This window comes from Rattus norvegicus, chromosome X, assembly GCF_021556685.1.
Source record: "Rattus norvegicus strain SHRSP/BbbUtx chromosome X, alternate assembly SHRSP_T2T, whole genome shotgun sequence".
Lineage (NCBI taxonomy): Eukaryota > Metazoa > Chordata > Mammalia > Rodentia > Muridae > Rattus > Rattus norvegicus.
Genome location: NC_141554.1, coordinates 40,385,889 through 40,395,236, shown reverse-complemented (window position 1 = coordinate 40,395,236; position 9,348 = coordinate 40,385,889). Strand labels below are relative to the sequence as shown.

General features: G+C 42.7%; 1 pseudogene; it reads left to right on the top strand.

The window, feature by feature from the left end:
* Positions 1-8,153: 8,153 nt before the first annotated feature.
* On the top strand, positions 8,154-9,024 carry Phb1l1 (prohibitin 1 like 1; annotated as a pseudogene).
* The last annotated feature ends 324 nt before the right edge of the window (positions 9,025-9,348 follow it).

The following is a 9,348-nucleotide window of genomic DNA, read 5'->3' as shown; positions in this document are numbered from 1 at the left end:
AATCTCACCACTGAAATACAAAAAAACAAAAACAAAAACAAAACAAAACAAAAAACTTGTTTGAATATTTGCCTTTCCAGAGTGTGTGGATTTTTTGAAGTAAATTGCATGCATGGACTCCTGAATAAATAGGAACATTATAAAATATGTGCAAAATCAAAGTTTTGAAGGGATGGACCCAATATTAAATAGGTCCCATATTTTCCTTCTGTACTTAGTTCATCATCTTATGCATCCCATGACATAATAACAAAACGGGAGCATTCTAAATCTTTCAACCAGCTGAATAAAACTTTAAATCCTCATATAGAGGCAGGAATTCTTTTCTTTTGAAATATTGACAGTACTGAAACACAAGATGTTTCTGCATCAAAAGCCATTTTGCCCACTACACCTGACAAAAATGTGGCTGGAAGACCCTAAAGGAGAATTAAGAGTATTGGTGTTCTCTTGGTATTGGTAAGGAATCTGGACTTAATTACCACCTTTGTTTCTTTCTAGCTGAGTACTTCATGCCAGTCATATAACATCTCTGGCTCCATTTCCTCATCTATAAACAACAGAAGCAATAAAGTAGCATTAAGACCATGGCTTAATTTATCTGGGACACCAGGAACAGAGGAAGCAGAATCTAAGTACATGATGTATGTGCAGCAAATTTGATCATACTACATTATACCTTCTTTATAGAAAGTAACAATGAGCAAAGCCAAGATAGGTCAGTCAAATCTATGATTTTCAAAAGATTTTCATTCCAGCCAGTAGACTGTTACATTGCTCTTACCTCCACAATAGGGGGGCTTCCAGCCTGACCCTTTCATGCCTATCTTCAGACTAATAGTTGATCCCATATAGATGTCATTTTACCGTTTTTCCTGTTGGCCTGAGGGATGGGTTGATCACTGGGCCACCAAAAAGAACAGGGGAAAGAAGCATGGTCTGGAAGAAAGAAGCTCAGAGACAATATTGGTCGTACATGGTATCAAAGCCTGGTGATCTTCTTTATTGTACCTGGTAAGAAAATCATGTGGACCAGGATTAGAAGTAAATGTGTTCCAGCCACAGCACTTTGTTTGAAAATGGGTAAGCACCCATCAGGGATGGCACCGCCATCCAGCCTCCAAATCCAGGAACAGGTCCTTGTCCACAGTCTACTGAATACCTCGGGGCTCGTTTCAGTGTCCCACCCCCTCCCTAAGGACAGTACTCTCGGAACATTGGGATGCTCTATGCTCTCAGAAACTTGCAGTCTGGTAAGTAAAGGTCCCAGGGCTTCCTTGAAAGCAGACTACACAGAACTCCCTTAACACAGAAACTACACAGAACTTCCCTTCTTGGAAGATCTGATATCTTAACACATAAAAAGATCTTTGAACTATCTATACATATCAAATTAGTTCTACAGGGGAGAGGCTCTCTCTCTCTCTCTCTCTCTCTCTCTCTCTCTCTCTCTCTCGATTTCTCAAATGTAGTCTTAACACAACTCTAGAGTAGAACACATGTGCTCTGTAAATGGGGAGGTGACTGCATTTGAAATAATTAGAAAACTGTGAGGTGAGCTTTGCTCATCCTGTTTAAGAGCTGCCAACCGCTGCACCATGGAAAGAGGAGACCCCTTTGCAGCAAAGGAATTCTACAAAAGTCAGAAGAACCACTCCTCTCTCTACTGTATAAGGGAGAAACCTTTCTCTCTCAGCTTCATCTGTGCTGGCAGACACTGCCCCGTGCTGGTCGAACTCAGCAACAGCCACCTGAAACTTTCCAGTTTAGCGGTGCTGACAAATTTTGATCCCCTAAAGGAAACTAATTTGCGTCAAATTAGGACAACTCGTCCAGACAGAAAATCCCAGAGTTCAGCAAAGAAGTCTTTCATCCATTATTAAAGTAAAGCCAGACCTACTATGCCTTGTAGGTTTGCTGGTTTGCGACTGCAGTGTCTTCTCCCCTCAGCTTGAAATAAAAGCTGAGGACACCACATAATGGTGTATAAGTGCACCAGGCAGGACTTCCGGGTTTCTGAGTCCAGAGAAGCAGGTTTGGGAACATGTATAGGCACCTTGGAGTCTGCTAATGAATGGAGAGGCAGGAGAGCCTTGGAGAAGCAGCAGGAGCAAGGGTAGCTCCTGAAAGTACTGGCCCAGACTGGTACTGTTGCCCTTGCGTGGGGTGGCAGACTAGGGGCACCTCTTGTCATAATTGGCAGTAGTTATTGTCTGATGGCTGCTTTTCCACACTAGCTGCACAGGGGTCACTGAGGCAGCTGTGAAAACCTGCTATGCCAAACCTGGGCCATGCTACTCCTGCGGCCATGGGCATAATAACTAGGCATCAACACTGAAAAGCTTGGGGGACACTCCCAGAAAGTGAGAACAAGAGCTGATGTTTTCTTCTCCATTTCCATAGTAGTCAGGCAAGTCTGGACTAACCAGGTTCCCTGCCGCTGAGTTGTGCATAGGCCAGAAGAGGGTGCAGTGTCTTTGAAATGTGCAAGCAGCCTCATTGGCCATAGTTTGCACCAGCGCTGTGGGGTCTACACAGCACTATTACTTCCAACCGTAGGTGCAGGGCTACCACCACACCACCACTTCTGCTCCCTATGCTAAAAATACCGTAGCAGACTTGAGCACTGTAGCAACACACTTTTTTGTTGGGGGGGGGGGAGACAGGATAATTTTTATTTTTTCCCATCTTTATTAAATTGGGTATTTCTTATTTATATTTCAAATGTTATTCGCTTTCCCGGTTTCCAGGACAACATCCCCCTAACCCCTCCCCCTCCCCTTCTATATGGGCTTCCCCTCCCATCCTCCCCTCCCATTACCGCCCTCCCCCCAACAATCATGTTCACTGGGGGTTCAGTCTTGGCAGGATCAAGGGCTTCCCCTTCCACTGGTACCCTTACTAGGCTATTCATTGCTACCTATGCAGTTGGAGGCCAGGGTCTAGTGGCCACTAGAAAGTCCCAGATGCTAGGGACCCAAGAGGTTCCCAGGATCCAATAGGGAGGGTGTTAGCCAAAATAGCCAACAAAGGGGAGAGAGAACCTGTAGAGACCATATCCAGTGAATAAGCATGGCTCCAGTTTGAGAGATGGGGCCACCCACCCATCTCAAAAATATTAATGCAGACTTCCTCCTGTCAAAAATTGCAGGGACAAAGAGTGGAGCAGACTGCCCCACCTAAGGGATCTGTTTCATCTGCAGACACCAAACCCAGCCACTATTGTGGATGCTAAGAAGTGCTTACTGACAGGAGCCCAGTATAGCTGTCCCCTGAGAGGCTCTGCCAGAACTTGATCAATACACATGCAGATGAATGTAGCCAAACATAGGACTGAGATTGGGGACCCCAATGGAGAAATTAGGGCAAAGAATGTAGGAGCTGAAGGGGTTTTCAATCCATAGTAAGAACAATATCAACCAAACTGATGCCCCCAGAGCTCCCAGGGACCAAATCATACACAACTAAATCATATACCTGGGGGGACCCATGGCTCCAACTGGATATGTAGCAGAGGATGGTCTTATTGGGCACCAGTGGAAGGGGAGCACCTTGGTTCTGTGGAAGCTCCATGATTCAGGGTAGGGGAATGTTAGGGCACTGAGGCAGGTATGGTTGGTGGGGGAACATCCTCATAGAGGCAGAGAGAAGGGGATGGGATGGGAGCTTGCGGACAGAAAACTGGTAAGGCGGATAACAAATAAAGGGGGATAAAAAATAAAATAAATAAAAAATTTCCAACTTTCTATGCTTTATCTAAGTATGTAGCTAGTTTTATAAAGGCTCAGGAATGAAGCAACGAAAAGTATCTGACCAACCTTCCAATGGCTCACTTCCCTTGATACGATGATATTGGGAGCTACAGAAATTCAAGGGCACAAAAAGAAGCAGTAGCTAGAAAGTAGATTTTGCCTGAGAGAATGAGCAAAGCCATGAAGACTTCAGGGTTTGTTACTGCAGCATTTGACAAAATTATCCTAGCTAATATTAGCATGGTTATAATACCTCATCTTAATCAGGACATATAACTTACCATTATATAATATTAAGACTGAATGGCTTTTACAGTATGATTATTAATGTGTATATTTCACAGATAATACAAATATTTGGCAATATCTGGAGTGGAACTCCCCATCTCAAACTGTGCCTTTTAACAGTGTCCCAGTAGATGGATACTAATATATTACTGTCTACCTCAAAGATCTCAGAAAAGTCTTATACGAAGGCCTTCTTTTCTGACTATAGTATTTCTTCTGTATTTGAATTTTCAAAGGAATCTTTGATGTGGGTTTCACAAGTGTGCTAATTCTGAGATGTATTGCTATATCAGTTAATAAAGCTAAATGTATTATTAACAGCCAGAAATGTTTACTCAATGAAAACTTCTAACATGCATATACTGATTATATCTACTCTTCTCATGCAGGAATTGTTAATTTCATTTCAGTCACGATGATAAAAAGTGGACAGAAAGAAAATATTTTTAAAGAAATAGTAAGGAGAAGACACATATCCATGTATCTGTACCCAGTTCTATTCTTCCTTCAAAATGGTCTCATTTAGTCATAGACAAACTTTGAAAGACAGGTAAAAACACAGCCCAGGCACTTGCTAGGAGGAAGATTTAAAACAAGATATAATATATATATATATATATATATATATATATATATATATATATATATATATATATATATCACGCTGCTCATTAAAGGGAGTCAGTAAGTTCAGCTCATACTCAATGGAGGGAATTATGCAAGAGTGTGGATATCATGGATAAGAGATCATTGGGGGGGCATCTTTTAAATAGGAGAAACAAGCTGTTGTATTTTTAATTGAGAGGAAGAGTTGAGTTCAGAAGATGGAACAAACACTTGTTATTGGTTGGGTGGCCTAGACTACATGGACTGACATAGAGCAGGAAATGGAGAGGAATCAGGGTCACCTTAGGAACTAAGATGCCATGTTAGAGTACCAAGTGCCGTGATTAAAGCTATGCATTCAGATGACATAATAGTTTTAGGTTTCTAATGTATATGTATAATATCTTAGAGAAGACTATAAACAATGAGGGCAAATGGCTGCTTCCTGGAGAACAAAGCATTAAAACCTAAGAACTCACAAGAAAGTTCTCACAAGAAAGGGTTTGGCATTTCTGAAGTCTACCTGGCTTCAAGCTCCAGTAAGAACCAACCAGGAAGAATGAAAGCCAGGAAGAATCCATGACAGGACAGATGCCTGTACTCTGGTAACTTCAGTACTATGGAGTACCTTTGGGTTGGGGAGACTGGGTGTATGAGTGGTTGAGGGTTTTGTGCTGTTAATAAACAAAGATTATTAGAAGATTATTATTATTAAACAGAAGATTAGATATAATCAGTATATGTGTGTTAGAAGTATTCATTGAGTAAACATTCCTGGCTGTTAATAATACATTTAGCTTTATTAACTGATACAGCAATACATCTCAGAATTAGCACACTTGTGAAATCCACAGCAAAGATTCCTTTGGAATTGCAAATACAGAAGAAATTACTATAGAAACTGATAAGAGGATGGGCTGGCATAGTGAGGACAGGTAGGAATTGAGTGATGATGTTTAGGAGACCCCTAAAGGCAATGGGGATAGATATGTAAGTCAGTGTGTAAATAACAGTGAGACAGATTCAGTAAAGAATCTGAAGTTAGAAAGGTAGTAGCTAGAGGTTATGATCAATTTGGTTCTTCTTCTTCTTCTCCTTCTTCTTCTTCTCCTTCTTCTTCTTCTTCTTCTTCTTCTTCTTCTTCTTCTTCTTCTTCTTCTTCTTCTTCTTCTTCTTCTTCTTCTTCTTCTTCTTCTTTCTGCTTCTGCTTCTGCTTCTGCTTCTGCTTCTGCTTCTTGTTTAATTTTTTAATTTACTTTTTACTTATTCACTTTACAGCCTGCTCACTGCCCCCCTCCCGGTCACTCCCTCCATAATCCTCCCCTCCTCACCCTGTCTTCTGAACAGGTGAGACTCCCCATGGATATCCTCCCACCCTGGCACTTCAAATATCTGGCAGGATAGGCAGCCTTCCTCTTCCACTGAGGCTAGACAAGGCAGCCTAGGTAGAAGAACATATCCCACAGACAGTCAACAGCTTTTGGGATAGCCACCCCGTTCAGTTCTTTAGGATCCACATGAAGGCCAAGCTGCACATCTGCTACATATGTGCAGGGAAGCCAAGGTCCAGCCTATGTATACTCTTTGTTTGGTGCTTCAATCTCTGAGAGCTCCAAGGGTCCAGGTTAGTTGGTTCTGTTGGTTTTATCCCCTTCAGGGCCCCCAATCCTTCCCCCCAACTCTTCCATAAGAGTCCCCAAACTCCATCTACTGTTTGGCTGTGGGTCTCTGTATCTCTGAATCAGCTGCTGGGTGGAGCCTCTCAGAGGACAACAGCCTTCTGTCTGCAACCATAACAGAGCATCATTAATAGTGTCAGGGATTGGTGCTTGCCCATGGGGTGGGTCTCAAGTTGGGATGGTTATTTATCGGTTATTTCTCAGTCTCTGCTGCCTCCCTTGTGCCTACATTTCTTGTAGACAGGGTAAGTTTTGGGTTGAAAGTTTTATGGGTTGGTTGGTGTCCCTATCACTCCACCAGGGTTCCTGCCTGGCTACAGGAGGTGGTCTTCCCAGGCTTCATATCCCCAATGCTGTGAATTGCAGCTAAGGACACCCCCACTGATTCTTGGGTACCTCACCATCTCAGGTCTTTGTCTCTTCCTAGAGATACCCTCTACCTCCCCCTGTCAATTGCAGATCTCCTTTCACTCTCATGGCCATCTGGCCATCCCCTGCCCCTCCCCACACCTGATCCCAAACCCTCCCCACTCCCTTTCTGATCCCCTCACCTATCCATCCAGTTCCCTCCTTCCATCTGCCTTCTACAACCATTCCATTCCTACTTCCAAGTAAGACTTAAACATCATTTATTGTACCCTCCTTCCTGTCCATCCTCCTTTGATCTGTGGAGTATAGCATAGGCATTCTATGTTTTATGGCTAATATCTACTTATAAGTGAATACATACTATGTGCATGTCCTTTGGGGACCGGATTACCTCACTCAGGATGATATTCTCAAAATCTATCCATTTCCCTGAAAAATTCATGATGTCATTATTTTTCATAGCTGAATAGTATTCCATTGTGTAAAGATACCACATTTTCTTTATCCATTATTCAGTTGAGGGACATCTATGTTGTTTCCAGCTTCTGGCTATTATGAATAAAGCTTCTATGACTGTAGTTGAGCAAGTGTCTTTGTGGGGTGTTGGAGCATCTTTGGAGTATATGCCCAGGAGTAGTACAGCTGGGTCTTGAGGTAGAACTATTCCTAGTTGTCTGAGAAAAATGAGAAATTGATTTCCAAAGTGGTTGTACAAGTTTGCACCCCCACCAGCAGTGTAGAAGAAGCCTTGTGTTTGGGGCATAGATATTCAGAACTGAAATACCATTTTGGTAGATTTTTTTCTTTGATGAGTATGAAGCTTCCTTCCCTGTCTCTTTTGATTAATTTCGAGAGTCTATTTTATTAGATATTAGAATGGCTACTGCAGCTTGTTTCTTGGGCTTGTTTGCTTGGAAAACTTTGTTCCAGCCTTTTACTCTGAGGTAATATCTATCTGTATTGCTGAGGTGTGTTTCTTGTATGCAGCAAAATGGTGGATCCTTTTTCTTCATCAATTCTATTAGCCTGTGTCTTTTAATTGGGGAATTGAGTTCATTGATGTTGAAAGATATTAATGACCAGTGATAGTTTTGATGGTGGTGGTGGCAATGGTGTGGTTGTGTGTGTGTGTGTGTGTGTGTGTGTGTGTGTGTGTTTCTGTGTGCTTCCCTTGTTTTTGCTGGCATGGAATTACTTTATTTCCTGTGTTTTCTTGGATTTAGTTATCCTCCTTAGGTTGGAGCTTACCTTCTAGTATTTTCTGTAGGGCTAGATTTGTAATAAATATTGTTTGAATTTGGATTTGTTTTGAAATATCTTGTTTTCACCATATTTAGTGATTGAGAATTTTGGTGGGTATAGTAGGGTAAATTAGCACCTTTGGTTTTTTTAGAGGTTGCAAGAGTCTCTGTTAAGGATCAGGTGTAGGGGAATTCATGTGGAGGTCAGAGTGGAAACACGTATGAGTGGAAGCAACAGAAGGAGTGATGGCTGCCAAAGTGTTTGAGTCCATCAGAACGTTTGGCCTGGTGTTAGCAGTTGCAGGAGGTGTGGAGAACTCTGCTTTATATAACGTGGATGCTGGGCACAGAGCTGTCATCTTTGATCAATTCCCTAGCGTACAGGATATTGTGGTAAGGGAAGGGACTCACTTTCTCATCCCTTGGGTACAGAAGCCAATTATTTTTGACTGCCGCTCTCAACCACGGAATGTGCCGGTCATCACTGGTAGCAAAGACTTGCAGAATGTCAACATCACACAACGCATCCTCTTCCAGCCAGTGGTCAGCCAGCTTCCTCATATCTACACCAGCATTGGCAAGGACTATGATGAGCAGGTGCTGTCCTCTATCACCACAGAGAGCCTCAAGTTGATGGTGGCTCGATTCGATGCTGGAGAATTGGTTACCCAGCGAGAGCTGGTCTCCAGGCAGGTGAGTGATGACCTCATAGAGCGAGCAGCAACATTTGGGCTCATCCTGGATGACATGTCCCTGACACATCTGACCTTCGGAAAGGAGTTCACAGAGGCGGTGGAAGCCAAACAGGTGGCTCAACAGGAAGCAGAGAGAGCCAGATTTGCAGTGGAAAAGGCTGAGCAGCAGCAGAAGGTGGCCATCATTTCTGCTGAGGTTGACTCCAAAATAGCTGAGCTGATTGCCAACTCGCTGGCCACAGCAGGTGATGGCCTAATGGAGCTGCGAAAGCTGGAAGCTGCTGAGGACATCGCTTACCAGCACTCCAGCTCTCGGAACATCACCTACCTGCCAGTCCGTGCTCCTCCAGCTTCTCCAGTGAGGCCAACCAGGCCATGGCCTCCATCACACTGAATGACGCCTTCCTTCTGCCCCACTCCAGAAATCACTGTGAAATTTAATGATTGGCTCAACGTGAAGGAAATAAAAGTAAAATCACTTCAGATCTCTTTTAAAAAAAAGAATCAGGTGTAATTCTGATAGGTCTGTTTTTGTATGTTACCAGTTCTTTTTCCCTTGTTGCTTTTAATATTCTTGGTTTTGCAGATTTTGTGTTTTGATTATTAAGTGGTGGGAGGATTTCTTTTCTGGTCTAGTCTAATTGGTGTTCTATAAGCTTCTCTTTGTTTACGGCCATATCTTTAGGTTGGAAAAGTTTTCTTCTATGATATTGTTGAA